We start from the raw sequence: 18202 nt of genomic DNA, 5'->3' as shown, positions 1-18202 counted from the left end.
GGTTCTCCCTTATCTATTTTACCAGTTACATCCTCAAAAAATTCCAGTAGATTAGTCAAGCATGATTTACCTTTTGTAAATCCATGTTGACTTTGTCCGATCCTGACACTGCTTTCCAAGTGCTCTGCTATTACATCTTTTATAATGGACTCTAGCATTTTCCCCACTACCGATGTCAGGCTTACCGGTCTATAATTCCCTGCTTTTTCTCTGCCACCTTTTTTGAATAGTGGGGTAACATTAGCTACCCTCCAATCCATGGGTACTGATCCAGAGTCTATCGAGTTCTGGGAGATGACCAGCAATGCATCTGCTATTTCTCGGGCCACTTCCTTAAGTACCCTGGGATGTAGATTATCAGGCCCTGGGGATTTATCGGCCTTCAGTCCCATCAATTTTCCTAACACCATTTCCCTACAAATACTGATTTATTTCAGTTCCACCCTTTCATCAGACCCTATCTTGCCCGGTATTTCTGGGAGGTTATTTGTGTCCTCATTTGTGAAGACAGAACCAAAATATGTATTTAGTTGATCTGCCATTTCTTTGTTCCCCATTATAAATTCCCCCAATTCTGACTGCAAGGGACCTACGCTTGACTTTACCAATCTTTTTCTCTTCACATATCTATAAAAGCTTTTACAGTCAGTTTTTATGTTCCCTGAAAGCTTACTCTCATATTCTATTTTCCCTTTCTTAATTAATCCCTTTGTCCTCCTTTGTTGAATCCTGAACTGCTCCCAATCCTCAGGATTATTGCTTTTTCTGGCCAATTTGTATGTCCTCTCCTTGGATCTTATGCTATCCCTAATTTCCCTTGTTACCCATGGTTGAGTCACCTTTTTTGTTTTATTTTTATGCCAAACTGGGATGAACAACTTCTGTAGTTCATCCATTCGGTCTTTGAATGTTTGCCATTGCCTATCCACCGTCAACCCTTTGAGTGCCATTCCCCAATCAATCCTACCCAACTCGCTCCTCAGACCATCGTAGTTTCCTTTATTTAAATTGAGGACCCTTGTTTCTGAGTCAACTACTTCATTCTCCATCTTAATGAAGAATTTGAGCATATTATGATCGCTCCGACCCAAGGGGCCTCGTACAACAAGATTGCTAATTAATCCTTTCTCGTTACATAGTACCCAGTCTAAGATGGCCTGATCTCTGGTTGGTTCCTCGACATATTGGTCCAGGAAACCATCCCGTAAACACTCCAAGAATTCCTCCTCCACAGTATTGTTACCAATTTGGTTAGCCCAATCTATATGTAGATTAAAGTCACCCATGATGACTACTGTGCCCTTATTGCACGCTTCTTTAATTTCCCTTTTAATGCCATCTCCAACCTCCGCCTTACTGTTGAGTTTCCTTGGGGGAGACTTCAGATGGCCTTGCAGGACGAGCTCAAGCAACTCTGGGCCTGGAAGGCCCGGCGGTAGACTGCACCACCTCGGCGGCAGCAATCCGGGCTGGCTGACTGACTGGCAGTGGCAAGGGCAATGGTGGAGTGGCAGTGGTGGCAACAGGAATGCTGTTATCCTGAGAGAGGACAGCAGGCTCCTGCTCCACTGACCCACTACCACTCCCCTGGGGCAGTGCCTCAGCATTCCTAGCAATCTGTCGGAGCACAGATTTCTGGGCTGCTGCATCACCCTGCATGCCCCGGTCGGCACTGGTAAACCCAGCCATGATGGCAGCAGTCTGTGCTTGGGTGGCAGCAAAGAAGAAAGAAAGACAGACTTGCATTTATATAGCGCCTTTCACGACCACCGGACGTCTCAAAGCGCTTTACAGCCAATGAAGTAGAGACACTGTTGTGATGTGGGAAATGCGGCGGCCAATTTGCGGACAGCAAGCTCCCACAAACAATGTGATAATAACCAGATAATCTGTTTTTTGTTATGTTGGTTGAGGGATAAATATTGGCCAGGATACCAGGGATAACTCGCCTACTCTTCTTCAAATAGTGCCATGGGATCTTTTACGTCCACCTGGGAGCGCAGACGGGGCCTCGGTTTAACGTCTCTTCCGAAAGTTGGCACCTCCGACAGTGCAGCACTCCCTCAGCACTGCACTGGAGTGTCAGCCTAGCTTTATGTGCTCAAGTCCCTGGCGTGGGACTTGAACCCACAACCTTCTGACTCAGAGGCGAGAGCACTACCGACTGAGCCACAGCTGACACTGTAGACTGCATGACAGCAGTCTGAGCTTGGGTGGCGTCAAGCTGAAACTTCATGAGAGCACTAAGACATTGGGTCGCTTCCGCCTGTGCTGCAATAGCAGCCGCGACATGGCCCATCACACGCAGCATCATGTCTGGGTCGACACGTTCTCTCGGGTGTCTTCCATCATTTCCAGCCTGGAAATCCTGGGCACCAAGCTCTGTGCAAAGCCCCGTGCAATGTTGATGGGGGGACTCCTCCACGCTCCCTGACATTGCCAAAAGGCTCTCTAGCAGGCTTGCCATTGCACTTCGCAATTCGATGTGCATGCCCATCACCCTTCTTCTAAAGGCCGTCCCATCGAGGTCCTCATCTGAGTCGTGTGCAGCAGAATTTGCACGTGAACTCGCCCTCCAGGCAGCTGGACCGGGAGCTACCCTATCCCCCTGGCCTTGCTGAAGCCCACTCATCCCCGGTACCTCACCCTGTGCTGATCCCACTTCTACACCAGTCTCTAAAGTACACGCAGTGTCAGTTTCTGAGCTGGTGTCTGCGAGTGACAGATGCAGTGACGTTGTGTCTTCTTCTCTCCCCCCCTCGCTCTCATGCATTGCCCCGGGAACAGGCTGCTCAGGTGCTTGTTCTTGATTACTTGAAAGCACAAAGGCACAGGAGTTGGGTTATGGTGAGGGGAAGAGGGAGAAAGCAAGATATGCATGCATACCGCATCAGCAGCTTGAAAGTGAGAAGCGATTGTGGGACAAGGGGGAAGTGGGATGTGAGAAGGATTAGGAATGAGCATATGATTATTGTCCCCAAGACCTTCAACCTCGCCGGTTGCCACAGCCTCCATGATCTGCCGCCCAATAATGTCCCACACTCTCTCCTCCAGCTGGCTGAGGTTGTGGACGGCAGCCTGCCCCCCCCCCGTTTGTCTGCCGCTGCTCGCTCAGATTATGGATGACCTTGGCCTGCGAAAGAAAGAGAAGTGTGTGAGTGAGTGTGGTGCAATGTGTTTGGGTGATGTGCCTGCCATATTTGAATAGGTATCAGTATGTGCAAAGCGTGAGATTTGGGTGTGGTGAGGTTGTGAGGGTGAAGTGAAGCTCTGTGTTCTGGACATTTTACATGCAGATAGCACCCTCTGGTGGTAGCTGTTGTATAGCAGTGATGTTCTGGACTGAGGAACCATTTTATATGCAGATAGCACCCTCTGGTGGTGGTTATCGTGTTAGCAGTTTGTATGAAGCAGAGGTCATTTGACCTTTCTACCTTTCTTCCTGTGTGACTCAGGAAGCAGAATCCCAGGAAGTAGAATTCCAGGAAGAACCTGACTTGAGTAATGGAGAATTTGCCATGAGGGGTTCCATTCACAATCCAATGTAATCTGATTTCATGTGTTAGGCCAAGCGCAATATCTGTGAGTATCTTTGTTTGTTAGCATAATAGCAACGTTGTCAGAGTAGTATTTTGATAACACTATGTTTATAAAAGGTTAATATTTGATAGTTACAGAAGTGAGTCCAAATGTTAGTTATACAATTAATCTATTCTACTGTTGTAAATATGTTATATCTTATGCAATATCGAATGTATAGTACTCAGTTTATGTACAAAACATACTTTGCCTTTGTTTACAGTTTCACAAATTTGTTCAAGTAAAGCTTCAAAACAGCAAATGGCTTCACAAGGAATTACTTTGAATAAGTGTTTAACTTGCTGGATAACTAGATAGGAGCACGTCTAGCGCGGCCAGTACAGTGAAAAGATAGCAATACAGCTAGCTGTGAAGAGCGGAGCAGGAGGAACCCAGTGTAAGCCTTAACCTCGTAGAGCACACCTACCTCACATCAACATGTCAGAAGATAATAACGAAAATGCTTTGCAGCGAGGAGAAGACCTTAAACGGGCAGACGAAACTGTAGAAGGTGACAATCGGTCTATAAGCTCCGGTTAGGTCAGATCGCAAGCTGGTTCACGGTCATCAGGTGGTTCTAGAATAAGCGTGACTATCGCCAGAGCACGGGCTAAGCTAGTGGCAGCTCAAGCCAGAGCTGCGCATGCGAACAGTGAAATAGAGATAAAAGTCAGACAGGCCCGTCTCCAAGCTGAATCCCAAGCCGAACAGGCCCGTCTCCAAGCTGAATTCCAAGCTGAACAGGCCAGTCACCAAGTTGAACGCCAGGCTGAACAGGCCGGTCTCCAAGCCACATTAGATGCTCTGCAGCAACAAAAAGAGATAGATGCTGCATTAGCTGAGACACAAGTATTCAAGGCAATTTTGGAGGGAGCTCCTCCCGAGACAGCTTACAAACCTTTAATTCCCGTTTCGTGGCAGAGTCCATGACAGCGCACCATAGATTACGTGAGCGACCATGCCGACATACAGTTTACAGGAGAAAGGGATGGAGGCCCGCACATCTCTACAGACGCAAGCACTTCGTATAACATGCCACAAGTTGCCAACCAAGGTCAAAGCAGACGGCGTGCCTCAAACCACAGAGTCTCCCCCAGCAGAACGGAAGACACGGTGCAAAGGAATAGGACGCCGGAAAGTCAGAGGCAAATCCCCTCTCGGTTCCTTGAGACCCCCAACAGAGCCCCTAGCCAAGGCAACCCTGGCACAGGTCCCAGCACCTACGACCTTGCCAAATACCTTGCACGCACCCAGCTGGTGACTTCGGGGTTAATTAAGTTTGATGACAGGCCGGAGAATTATCGGGCTTGGAAGTCCTGCTTCCACGATGCCATATCGAGCTTAGACCTGTCGGCAGAAGAGCTCGGCCTCCTTATCAAATGGCTCGGCCCAGAGTCCACCGGACAGGCCTGTAGGATAAAAGCGGCCAATGTGGGGCAGCTGCCAGAGGGGTTGAAGAAGGCTTGAGCGAGGCTGGAAGAAAGCTACGGCTCGCCCGAAGCCATTGAAAGGGCTCTCTTTGACAGGTTGGAGAACTTTCCGAGGTTGACGAGTAAGGAACCCCAGAAACTCCGCGACCTTGGAGATCTGCTGTCGGAACTCGAAGCCGCAAAGCAGGACGGCTACCTACGCGGTCTATCGTACTTAGACACTTCCAGAGGGGCAAGTCCCATCATTGAGAAGCTTCCATTTAACCTGCAGGAGAAGTGGATAACGTTTGGATCAAAGTTCAAGCTAAAGCAAAACGTGGCGTTCCCACCATTCTCTGCGTTTGTTAAATTCATCCGTAAAGAAGCCAAAGCCAGGAACGACCCCAGCTTCAACTTCTTCTCCTCCCACCCAGCACTTGCCAGAAGAGACAAGTTCGACAGACATGGAAAGACACCAATATCTGTCCACAAAATGCAAGTGTCCTCAACTGAGCACACAAAGATTCAGAAGAAACCTGAGGATATGAGCAAACAATGCCCTATCCACAACAAGTCCCATCCTTTAAAGAAATGCAGAGGCTTCAGGGAGATGTCCCTGGAAGATCGGAAACAATATCTTAAAGAGAACTCTATATGTTTCAAGTGCTGCTCGTCCACGAGCCATCTCGCCAAGAACTGCAAGGTAGATGCAAAATGCACTGAATGTGAAAGTGATCGGCACGTTTCAGCACGACACCCAGGCCCAGCTCCTTGGAAGTCAGAGACGCCTCCTCCCGCTTCAGAGCACGGCGGGGAGAGAGAGGGAGCTGCTGGTCCGGAGATTACATCCAGGTGCACCGAGGTGTGTGGAGAAGGAGTGAGCGCAAGAGCATGCTCCAAGATATGCCTCGTTAATGTGTACCCTGCAGGATGTCGCCAGGAATCTGAAAAGATGTATGCCATACTAGATGAACAAAGCAATCGTTCTCTAGCAAGATCCGAGTTCTTCAACATCTTCAAGGTCAAAGGAAGTCCGTCGCCTTACACGCTGAAGATGTGTGCTGGACTTTCAGAGACAGCCGGCAGGAGGGCCTGCGGTTACGTTGTTCAGTCAGCCGACGGGAAAATTAGTCTCCCCCTTCCTACACTCATCGAATGTAATCAAGTCCCCGACAACCGTTCTGAGATTCCCACTCCGAATGCAGCTCGTCATCACCGTCATCTGAGACGCATTGCAGACGAGATCCCACCTCTTGATCCAGATGCAAACATACTTCTGTTGTTGGGAAGACATCCTGAGGGTACATAAGATAAGGGAACAGATCAACGGTCCACATGACGCTCCTTTCGCCCAAAGGCTAGACCTCGGCTGGGTCGTTGTTGGAGATGTGTGCCTCAAGGGCACTCACAAGCCATCTCAGGTGAGCACACTCAAGACTTCCATCTTGGAGAATGGTCGTCCGAGCTACCTTACCCCATGCAGTAGTCAGATCCGAGTGACAGAGAAGTTCAGTCATATGGCTCAGCCTCAGAAAACCCCAGCGCTGATCTCCGCAGACAGCACACAGATGATGCTCACTGGAGAGAACCCGGGTCAGTCAGTCTTCTGTCGCACCGCCAACGACCACAAACTTGCTCCATCGATCGACGACAGATTATGGACAATGAGGTCTCTCGTGACAGCTCTAACAGCTGGGTTGCACCCTTACCCTTCCGGAACCCCAGACGACGGCTGCTGAACAACAGGGGGTATGCCTATAATCGTCTTAACTCACTCCGTCGCACACTAGAGAAGCCAGAGATGAAAGCACACTTCCTAGAATTTGTCAAGAAAATGCTCGTCAACGATCATGCAGAGATAGCTTCTCCACTCCAGGAAGGCCAAGAGTGTTGGTACCTCCCTTCCTTCGGAGCCTATCACCCCAAAAAGCCGGAACAGATCCACGTGGTGTTTGACTCCAGTGCACCATATCAGGGAGTCTCTCTCAACAATGTACTCCTCACAGGGCCCGATCTTAACAGCAGCCTCTGGGAGTGCTCATGAGATTCAGGAAAGAGCCCGTCACCATCACTGCCGATATCCAGCACATGTTTCATTGCTTCGTGGTGAGAGAAGACCACAGAGACTTCCTCCGCTTCCTGTGGTATCGGGACAACGACCCCAATAGAGACATTGTGGACTACAGAATGCGTGTCCATGTCTTTGGGAATAGCCCATCCCCTGCTGTCGCCATATACGGACTAAGGAGGGCTGCCAAGGAAGACGACGACTTTGGCAGTGATGTGAGAGGGTTCATCGAACGAGAGTTCTATGTCAACGACGCACTGAAGTCATTCCCGACCGAAGCAGAGGCCATCAGTACCCTCGGACGAGCCCAGGAACTACTTGCACTATCCAACCTCAGGCTGCATAAGATAGCCTCTAACAGACCAGCAGTGATGGAGGCATTCCCCCTGAAGATCGTGCTAAGGACGTCAAGGACCTAGACCTCTTCACTGATGACCTCCCCCTACAGCGTAGCCTAGGGGTGTCTTGGAACATAGCAACAGACACGTTCATGTTCCAAGTCTTAGACGCCAAGAAACCCTTCACACGTAGAGGAGTGCTCTCTACAGTCAACAGCCTATACGACCCTCTCGGCTTCTTAGCCCATCACCATACAAGGCAGGCTGCTCCTCGGGGAACTCTCCACATGCACTGAAGAGTGGGATTCACCTCTCTCTGAAGAGATGGAAGCAGAGTGGGACAGATGGAGAGACTCACTCCAAGACTTACAGGAGATCCGAATACCTCACTGCTATTCGTCTTTCTCTCCCTTAAATACCCAATTCAAAGAGCTTTGTGTCTTGTGTCTTAGCATCCGCTAAGGCCATTGCAAGTGTGGCTTATCTGAAGGTCACCACTCAAGAAGGACAAAGCAAAATCGGCTTCATCTTTGATAGAAACAATGAGCGCCTCCAGCTTCATAAACGCTCTGAGACAGTTTTTCTCAATTAGAGGCCCGGCAAAGCAAATACGCTCAGATTGCGGCACAAACTTTGTTGGCGCTTGCAGAGAGCTGAAGATGGATGGATCTAGTTCCAGCTCTGAGTGTGGAGAAGTATCTCCAAGAGCAGAAATGCACCTGGGTATTCAACCCACCTCACTCATCCCACATGGGCGGCGCATGGGAGCGTCTGATTGGCATTGCCCGCCGTATCCTCGACTGCATGCTTCTCCAAGGTAGATCGTCGTGCCTCACACATGAGGTCTTGACCACACTGATGGCTGAGGTCACCGTCGTGATGAATGCAAGGCCCCTCATTCCTGTATCTTCAGACCCAGAATCGCCCCTCATCCTCACTCCGGCCATGCTTTTGACCCAGAAGACAGGTGTTCCCCCTTGTCCTTCCAGGAGAGTTTGGGGAAAGAGAACTCTTCAAGGAAGAATGGAAACGAGTCGCGAGTCTGGCAGACACGTTTTGGAACAGGTGGTGAAGGGAGTACCTCAACACACTACAGAGCTGACGCAAGTGGCAGGACAAGAGGCCAGATCTCAAAGAAAAAGATGTTGTCTTGATGAGGGACAATCAGGTAAAAAGGAATGAGTGGCCTATGACTATCATCGTGAACTCCCATCCCAGCCGGGATGGGAGAGTGAGAAAGGTGGACTTGAGAGTCATCAAAGAAGGAACAGCGAAGGTCTTCTCTCGGCCCGTCTCTGAGGTGGTTCTTCTTTTGTCGCCAGAGGACTCCAGTGACAAGTAGAGTTCGGACTATGTGGAGTCGTTAACGACCCCAGACGGGGAGTGTTCTGGACATTTTACATGCAGATAGCACCCTCTGGTGGTAGCTATTGTATTGCAGTGATGTTCTGGACTGATGAACCATTTTATATGCAGATAGCACCCTCTGGTGGTGGTTATCGTGTTAGCAGTTTGTATGAAGCAGAGGTCATTTGACCTTTCTACCTTTCTTCCTGTGTGACTCAGGAAGCAGAATCCCAGGAAGTAGAATTCCAGGAAGAACCTGACTTGAGTAATGGAGAATCTGCCATGAGGGGTTCCATTCGCAATCCAATGTAATCTGATTTCATATGTTAGGCCAAGCACAATATCTGTGAGTATCTTTGTTTGTTAGCATAATAGCAACGTTGTCAGAGTAGTATTTTGATAACACTATGTTTATAAAAGGTTAATATTTGATAGTTACAGAAGTGAGTCCAAATGTTAGTTAGTTATACAATTAATCTATTCTACTGTTGTAAATATGTTATATCTTATGTAATATCGAATGTATAGTACTCAGTTTATGTACAAAACATACTTTGTCTTTGTTTACAGTTTCACAAATTTGTTCAAGTAAAGCTTCAAAACAGCAAACAGCTTCACGAGGAATTACTTTGAATAAGTGTTTAACTTGCTGGATAACTAGATAGGAGCACGTCTAGCGTGGCCAGTACACTCTGATTGTGAGATGTGAGTGGTGATAGGTAGAGATTGTTGGTAGGTGTTGTGCATTGGGCAGTGTGTGAGGCTTGTGGTGCAGATGGTGAGTTATGGCATTTGCTGAAGCATTCACTCACCTTGACCTGCCATGTGAGGTCATTAAACTTCTTTCGGCATTGAATGGCTGAGCTTGGGATGACAGTGCTGGCCTTGACATGGGCGGCTATCCCCTGCCAGAGCTTTTGCAAGGTGTGTGGCGAAGGCTTCCTGCCAGTGTGTGGGAAGAGGACAGCCCACCTCCTCTCCACGGCCATGACCAGCACATCAAGAGCTGCTGCAGAAAATCTGTGGGCTCTCTCCGTGCTGACGCTCCACTGTGGGTTTACACGACCGTCTTCTTGCAGCTGCAGTTCTGAGTGGCTTGACAATGAGGTGCTGCAGCATCAATGCACCTCCCCTTTAAGTACTGAATAAAGCCTGTGGCAAACCTGACTGGGAATTAGATTGGACCCGATATTGGCCCACCTGTTGAGCGGTAAGCCAATAAGCAGCACTTTTAGCTCTGAAATCAAGACTATAATCATGTTAATGAGTACTGAGTCTGAACTTTGCGTGCTACCGAGACCATTTTGACCTGGCACAGCTTAACATCATTGGGCCTTAACAGTGTCCATTTCGTGACTATATCCAATATCTAAGTCTATATTACTACATTGAAAAGGCTTTACAAAAAACCTCCAAAAAAATTCTACCTGTTACCACCACGTTGCTATGTTTGGGTACTCCTCGCGTTTTCGGTAGGCAATTTTTCAGTATCAGGCAAGCACAAAATTATTGTATTCTAAACAAAAATTATGACTTTATAATGCCCATTTTTGAAAGATTCAGTGAGGTGTGTCACAGTGCTAATGATATGTGTGGTCTGATGGTGTGGGTGATATTTGGGCTCAGGCCGCTGTGGGCTCGAAACACAGACCTGTCCTTGGGAGTGACAGCCACAATCCTGCTCCGCAGCTCACTGTCTGCCCATTAGGCTGTTTACTATTCTTATCACGGCACCAACAGCCGTCTTCAATGAACGAATGAATACTATGTAAAAGGATGCTGAATCAGGGATCAGCAGAGTCTTTTGACAGCTTCCCGCCTACTTGTCAGACACTAGGCGAAAAGCATATCTCTTCAGATCCCACTGCTAGCTGCTGGTACACAGGAAGGCAATCATACATATTCCTCAAAACGCGACAGCATTTATGAAAGAGAACATTTAGTGCCTAGTACATGTTAGGAACCTGCTGGAGACCCACAGAATACAATATGACATTGGATATTTATGATGTCTGCCCCTTAGATATCTCCCTTGTATGTAAACAGAAATTGTGAATTTGAGGAGAAAAAAAAGTTAATAAAACCCAGGAAACGAAGTGGACTGAATACTGTCTCTTACAGGTAACTGACTGATACATACACGCACGCACTGTACGTTCTGGTACCTAACACTACACGGAGAGATCGGCAGCACGGAGCGGGGTGGGGGGGGTTAAAAGGAAGAAACATTGGACAGGGTGGGGAAGAGGGACGTGGTTGAAGGACGGATCGGCGATGGGGGTAGGGGGTGAGAGATCGGTGATTGTGATCACAAAGCATCTCTACCTTCTACAAGGAGCAGCGCGGTGTGAGCCGAACACTCGCCAGGCAAAGCAAGGCAAGGCAAGGCTGATCTCTCCCAGCAACACTGTCTGTCCATCTATCATCTTTTAGAAAGCGCGTGCCCTGGGGACCGTTCCAATCTCCATGGCCAATGCTGAGCAGCGCTGCCACGCACTGACCAATCAGAGTACTGCCATTCTGTTCAACTCCCGCCCAGTGTCATTGTGTCATTCCCTGAGAAAAAAAATTATGCGGTTTCGTTTTTGAATTGAGAGATCGTGAGTTGGGGTAGATTTTCATTAAAATCGCGTGTCTCACGATTAATTCGCAGTAGTTGGCATTATTGGCTTTGTATCTAGAGGCATAGGGTATAAATGCAATTAATAATGGCCCTCTACAAGATCTTAGTTAGACCACAATTGGAGTATTGCGTGCAGTTTTGGGTATCCCATTATAAAAAGATGTAAAAGCAATGGGAAAGATACAGCACAGATTTATTGCAATGAAACCAGGGTTAAGAGGTTACACTTATGAAGGAAGATTGTATTATCTTATCTAAATGAATCACCTCACACTTCACTATTGAATTTCATTTATCCGCCCACTCTGCAATCCTGTTTATGTCTTCCTGTAAGAGTATTGCCACTGAGCCAAGGCTGGCACTTACTGATAAAGAATGCCAAATGAACTGCTCTTTAATTGCATGCAGACCTGCTGTGCTAACTTACATTACAACAATGACTACACTTCAAAATCACTTTTGTCAGCTGTGGAGCATTTTGGAACATCCTGAGGATGTGAAAGACGCTATATAAATGCAAGTTCTTTCTTTGAATAATATAACAAATGGCTACTGCTGTGGGGTATGTTTATACAACCTGTAGACTAGATTGAACACTGCACAGCTTTTCTACTTATAGGGGGAAAAATTGAGTTGCGCCCCCTTTGGGGCGCTAACTTCACCGGGGCGCTACTTTTAGTGCCCTGAAAAAATTAGCGCCCCTGTGGATGAAATTCAACAGTAGCGCCCCAAAAGGGTGCTTTCAGTCCCTCTTGGGGCACTGCGAGGGAATATCGCGGTGCTACGTGCCGCAGCGCCACACTCTGTGGCATGCCGTGCCGCGGTACTGCAGGCCTTCCTCCCCTTCTTAAAGGGGAGGGGCCTTGCGCAACGCGATCCGGAGCCCAGCTGGGCCACCAGGTATCGGAGTGTCAGCAAAAGAACTCGGCACTCAAGAGAAGTGCCGGGCTCACGTAGCGCAGCCGGCACTCCGCGGCGGGGTCGGGGGGGGGGGGGGGGGAGTTCTGGTCAGGGGGCCGGGTACAGCAATGGGGGCAGGTGCTGGCAGGCGGCCAGCATCCAAAATGGCACCTCACCTTTAATTAGCACCGCCCTGGCTACAGGTAGGCCCCCCTGACCCCGTTGGACATAGCGTCTGGAGGTAAGTCAGGGGGCGCTACCGAAGATTGCGGCCGGGGCGCTGCGCACGGCAATGACGTTATCGCCGGCAGCGTAGCGCCGCGCTAACGGTTATCGCCGCCGCTAACCTCTCGCTGAATTTTGTGGGAGGCATTGGCGGCGCTGGGCGCTAGTTGCTTTGCGCCCCGGGAGGCGCAAAGCAACCAAATTTTTAGGCCATGGTGTTTTCCGGTTCATTACAATCATATCGCACAAGAGATGTAGGATGTCATCTATTTCTTGCATCCCAGATGTGACAGTCAAATCTTCCCAAAAGAATTTAGAGTTTGGAATTGGAGCTATGATGGTGTTGAATGGTACCAAAGTGGGAGGTATAGCTAATAATCTAGAAGACTGCAGGAAGACATAAACAAGCTTGCAGAGTGGACAGATAAATGGCAAATGAAATTCAATTATAGATGCAACTGCATAATCTAAAGATGACACTTTAGTGCACAGCAAGGTCCCACAAACAGCAATGAGACAAATGACCAGATAATCTATTTTAGTTGTTGATTGAGGGATAAACATTGGCCAGGACACCAGGAGAACCCCCCTGCTCTTTTTCAAAATAGTGCTATGAGATCGTTTACATCCACCAGCAAAGGCAGATCGAGCTTTAGTTTATCATCTTATTCGAAAGACAGCACTGCCAAAAGTGCAGGACTCCCACGGCAATGCATTAAATTGACAGCCTAGATCATGCACTTGGAGTGAGGCTTAAACCCACAACTTTCTGAAAACCATTTTCAAAAGTATGAGGGGGTAATATGGGAAGGGGGAAAAGTAAATAAATTCCATCTCCACACAAATGTGATCAGACATCAAACCTGTTGCTAATGTGAAAGTGAAACTTTGCATTTGAAATTGCTTGCTTATTTTGTAATTTTTTTGAGTGATGGGGGTATTAAACTTCTTCAATATATGCACTTCTCAGAAAGAACATAGAACTAGAACAGTAATGAAAGAGCTAGTTTAAAGGAAAGAGTTTATTGGAGGCTCCCAGTTCAGAGTTGTCACCTTCACACAAAACGAGTCCAAGGAGATAGAAAGAGATGGAGCCTTTTACAAATGGCATTGATTTTGGGACCTTGTGTAGTGCAGGGGAATTCTGGCTGTGTTACAGGCTGAATATCAGTGGTTATAGGATTACTACTAGTTACATGTAGGATACCAGGGCATTACACCTATTACTACCAGTTACATATAGGCTATCAGTGAGATACTAGAGTACTGTTGGTTATGAGTGGAATGTGAGTGTTACGAGTATTATTAGTTATTGGGGTAATTTCAGGGAGATACTATTAGTTACTGGTGGAATCAAAGTTCCTCCCACCTCTTGTTTCTCCCGAGACTCTCTCCTGCTCATGGGTGGTTTCCTAGTTCTTACACAACAGCTGTTGGCACCAAACCTGGAAGAAAAATACTCAACTGCAGGGCACCCAAACTTTATAAAGTGAATACAATAACATTTACAGCCATAATGTGATTAAACCTCCAGGATTCCTCCAACCAGTGCAGCCTGACAGTGGGACAACACAAATCTGGTACATCTCATGCACAAAGAGCAATGTCTTACCAAACCAAGATTGATTTCCGTATATCATTTGCCTAAACACTAGGTGAGGTGGGGGGAATGGGTGGGAAAGAGACCTTGCTGAATGCAACGTTTACCGTGATAAAATACTGGCAATGCAGCAAAAAAAAGGTTCAGTGTTGCCAGATTATCGAAGAGGTTTTCCTAAGTATCAAGTTATTTCCTGAGATAACTTTGCATATAGAAGCATTCACATATACTCCAACAAAAAGCCATCACAGGCACGATGGGCCGAATGGCCTCCTTCTGTGCTGTATGATTCTATGAGAAGGATGAAACTTGCCACACTGGCATCCGAGATAGAAGCATGAGAATTATGCTTGCATTGCTCTGGAGTGGGAATCACATCCAGAACTTTTTAGAATCACAGAATGGTTACAGCACAGAAAGAGGCCTTTTGGCCCGTCGAGCCCGTGCCGGCTTCTCTGTAAGAGAACTTCAGCTAGTCCCACTCCCCCGCTAGACTGGGCAGCTGAGCCGCACGGGCACCTACAATCCACACTCCCTGGTTTTTTGCAGTTTGCACATCCTTTCTCTAAACGTCCACATTTCATTATATCATAAAAGAAAGACTTGCATTTATATAGCACCTTACACAATCACCAGACGTCTCAAAGCACTTTACAGCCAATGAAGTCACTGTTGTAATGTGAGAAACGCAGCAGTAAGGTCCCACAAACAGCAATGTGATAATGACCAGATAATCTGTTTTTGTTATGTTGGTTGAGGGATAAATATTGGCCACGACACCAGGGGTAATTCTTCTTCAAAATAGTGCCATGGGATCTTTTACGTCCACCTGAGAGAGCAGACGGTTTAACATCTCATCCAAAAGACGGCGCAGCACTCCACTGGAGTGTCAGCCTCGCTTTTTTATGTGCTCAAGTCCCTGGAGTGGGACTTGAACCCACAACCTTCTGACGCAGAGGCAAGTGTGCTACCCTCTGAGCCACAGCTGACACTTTCAGATAATTACTTTTCGAAGTCTATTTTTGGAAGGATAGGGAGAATTTGTACTCTTATGGCAGCTTCCGGTTAAGATAAGATCCGCATCCAGCAGATATTGAGCAAGTGCAGTTGGCCCCGGGCTGGCCGGTTGAAGGTGCACTCACCTCGCAGTCTGTGCTGGCGGAGCGGTCCCCAGAGTGAGAGGGTGAAGGCAAAAACACGCAGGGATGCTAATGAAGAGCCGCCGCCTTCTCCTCCTGCTGCGCCGGCTCGTATTTGGCAGTGCCGCCGCTTTCTGATAAAACAGGCGAGCTTGAATTCCGGAAATTACTGAAAATACTTCAGAGGGAAAAAAAGCCACTCCCATCCGGTGGAATCAGAAACCGAGAATTTGTGATAAGTTTCGTTTTACTGGAGATTGTTCAACTGGGGCTGTAGAGCGCACATGACCACAAAGTTTCGTCCCCTCTCCCCGGACTGCGCACCTGAGCTTTCCTGTTTGGTGAGGAATGGTGTCCAACTACAAACTGGGAGGTTCAGCATCTGCTGAGATGCGGATTTCTTCAACTGCGCGTTCAGCAATATGATGGGGGATTACTCTAGTTCCTGAGGTTCGAATCCCCTGTTACTAAGGGCATTTATTTTGTTTACCCACAATATTTGTTTGCATTACATTTTTTCTATCTTGATACTGAAGTAAAAAAAGTATAAAATCTAGATACAATTATCTCTGTTATAAGGCTTTGTACATTTTTCTATTTCTTGACATTGAAGTAAAAAGTATTAAAAAAACTAAATATTCTCTGGCAGATGGAGGTTGAAAGCCTGAAATATAAACTGAATTTTTTGGATATACACAGATTAGTCTACATCTGAAGCGAGTAAAGATAGGTTCATATTTTGTGGGGGGTTTTTGTATTTTCTGGCCTTATTTCAGAGTTTCAGCATTTGCATTTTTTGTCTTATCCATTGCAACTGGCAGCCTCATATATACATCAGTGTCTGACTGTAAAGGAAATCCCCAGCTATAGAGAGGAAGGTGATGGAAGGAAAGACCCTGATTCTGGCTTTATTTGAGAGAGGTGGTCAGGTTGAAATTTGTTTTTCCTGATTTTTTTTCTCCCTCTTTTCATGACCTGTCATTAATTGATAGACTACATCCTGCTAATAACTGTGACCACAGAGCTTGCCTTCCTTAACTACTGATACTTTTCCGACCCTGGCCAGTGGCACAGCAGCTATCACTATCATTGTCAAACTGTATCTCTCAGGTTGTTACTTCCTTGCTCAGGAGAATGGAGGGCCACTCTGCTTCTCTAACTTCTCAGCAGCAACTGAGAGCAAAACAGGAGGTTAGTGAAGTTGCAAGATTTCTGCAATCAGAAAGAAAGTAACTATAAAATATTTGCTGTTACTGCTGAGTAGGAGCCTTCAGCAGAGATGCACACTGCACCTACTGAGACAAAGTGAAACCAAAACAAACAGGAGTTTCACTGAGTTAGCACAAGATTTATTACAACATCAACCCCTTTCTAAAAGCATATATCCAACCATGAATGAACTAAGTGCAAAACTTGGATTAATATATAATACAGGTAATGACATTAAACAAGTTTCTGGATTATTTGAACTGGCCTGGTTAATTGTTCATTAGAATCATAGAATGGTTACAGCACGGAAGACGGCCCGTCGAGCCCATGCCGACTCATAAAATCATAGAAATTCACAGCACAGAAGGAGGCCACTCGGCCCATCCTGTCCGTGCCAGCTGACAAAGAGCTATCTACCCTAATCCCACTTTCCAGCACTTGGTCTGCAGCCTTGTAGGTTATGGCACTTCAAGTGCATATCTAAGTACTTTTTAAATGTGATGAGGGTCTCTGCTTCTACCACCCTTTCGGGCTATGAGTTCCAGAACCCCATCACCCTCTGGGTGAAAACAATTCTCCTCAACTCCCCTCTAAACCTCTGACCAATTACTTTAAATCTATGCCCCCTGGTTATTGACTGTTCTGCTAAGGACAGACCAGGAATAAAGGTTCTCAATTGGGGAAAAGCTAATTTTACTAAGCTGAGAGGTGATTTGGCCAAAGTGGACTGGAGACAGAAACTTGAAGGTAAATCAGTGTCAGAGCAGTGGGATGCAGTCAAGGAGGAGATAGTGAGTGTTCAGAGCAAGTATGTCCCCTTAAAGAAAAAGGGAGGGCCTAACAAATCTAGAGCTCCCTGGATGTCAAGGGGCATAGAGGGTAGGATAAAGAAAAAAAGGGAAGCTTATGACAGATACCGAGGACTCAATACTGCAGAAAGCCTGGAGGAGTACAGAAAGTCCAGGGGTGAAATCAAAAAGGAAATTAGGAAAGCAAAGAGAGGGCATGAAAAAATATTGGCAAGTAAAATCAAGGAAAACCCAAAGATGTTTTATAAATAATTTAAGAGCAAGAGGATAACCAAAGTAAGAGTAGGGTCTATTAGGGACCATAAGGGTAACTGTGTGTGGAGGCAGAAGACATGGGTATGGCTCTTAATGAATACTTTGCGTCTGTTTTCACAAAAGAGAGGGATGATGCAGACATTGCAATCGAGGAGGAGTGTGAAATATTAGATGAAATAAACATAGCTTCTTTGAAAGTGGATAAATCCCCAGGCCCGGATGAAATGTATCCCAGACTGTTAATAGAAATGAGAGAGGAAATAGCAGAGGCTCGGACCATCATTTTCCAATCCTCTCTTGCTACAGGTGTGGTGCCAGAGGACTGGAGGACTGTTAACGTGGTACCGTTGTTTAAAAAGGGAGAAAGGAATAGACCGAGTAATTACAGGCCAGTCAGCCTAACCTCGGTGGTGGGAAAATTATTGGAAAAAATTCTGAGGGACAGGATAAATCTTCATTTAGAAAGACACTGATTAATCAGGGACAGTCAGCATGGATTTGTCAAGGGAAAGTCGCGTCTGACTAACTTGATTGAATTTTTTGAGGAGGCAACAAGGAGGGTTGATGAAGGTTTGATGTAGTCTATTTTTTGTAGTATATATCAATGATTTGGACTTGAATGTAGGAAGTATGATTAAGAAGTTTGCAGATGAGACAAAAATTGGCCATGTGTTTGATAATGAAGAAGAAGGCTGCAGACT

The 18202-nt window shown here is 46.8% G+C and overlaps 1 protein-coding gene across 2 annotated transcripts in view; it reads right to left on the bottom strand.

The window, feature by feature from the left end:
- sting1 (stimulator of interferon response cGAMP interactor 1) overlaps positions 1-15603 on the bottom strand; it is a 54607-nt gene extending 39004 nt beyond the window's left edge. Inside the window, exon 1 of one of the 2 annotated variants that reach the window (XM_085995239.1) lies at positions 15232-15603. The gene's annotated coding sequence lies outside the window, so the exon portion shown is untranslated. The remainder of the gene's footprint in view (positions 1-15231) is intronic. The other variant, XM_085995238.1, reaches the window with a different exon arrangement.
- Positions 15604-18202: the final 2599 nt, after the last annotated feature.

This window comes from Somniosus microcephalus, chromosome 8 (assembly GCF_052327205.1).
Source record: "Somniosus microcephalus isolate GS21.2 chromosome 8, FLI_Smic_1.0, whole genome shotgun sequence".
NCBI lineage: Eukaryota > Metazoa > Chordata > Chondrichthyes > Squaliformes > Somniosidae > Somniosus > Somniosus microcephalus.
The sequence above is the reverse complement of the archived record's forward strand: the minus strand, read 5'-3'. Positions and strand labels throughout refer to the sequence as shown.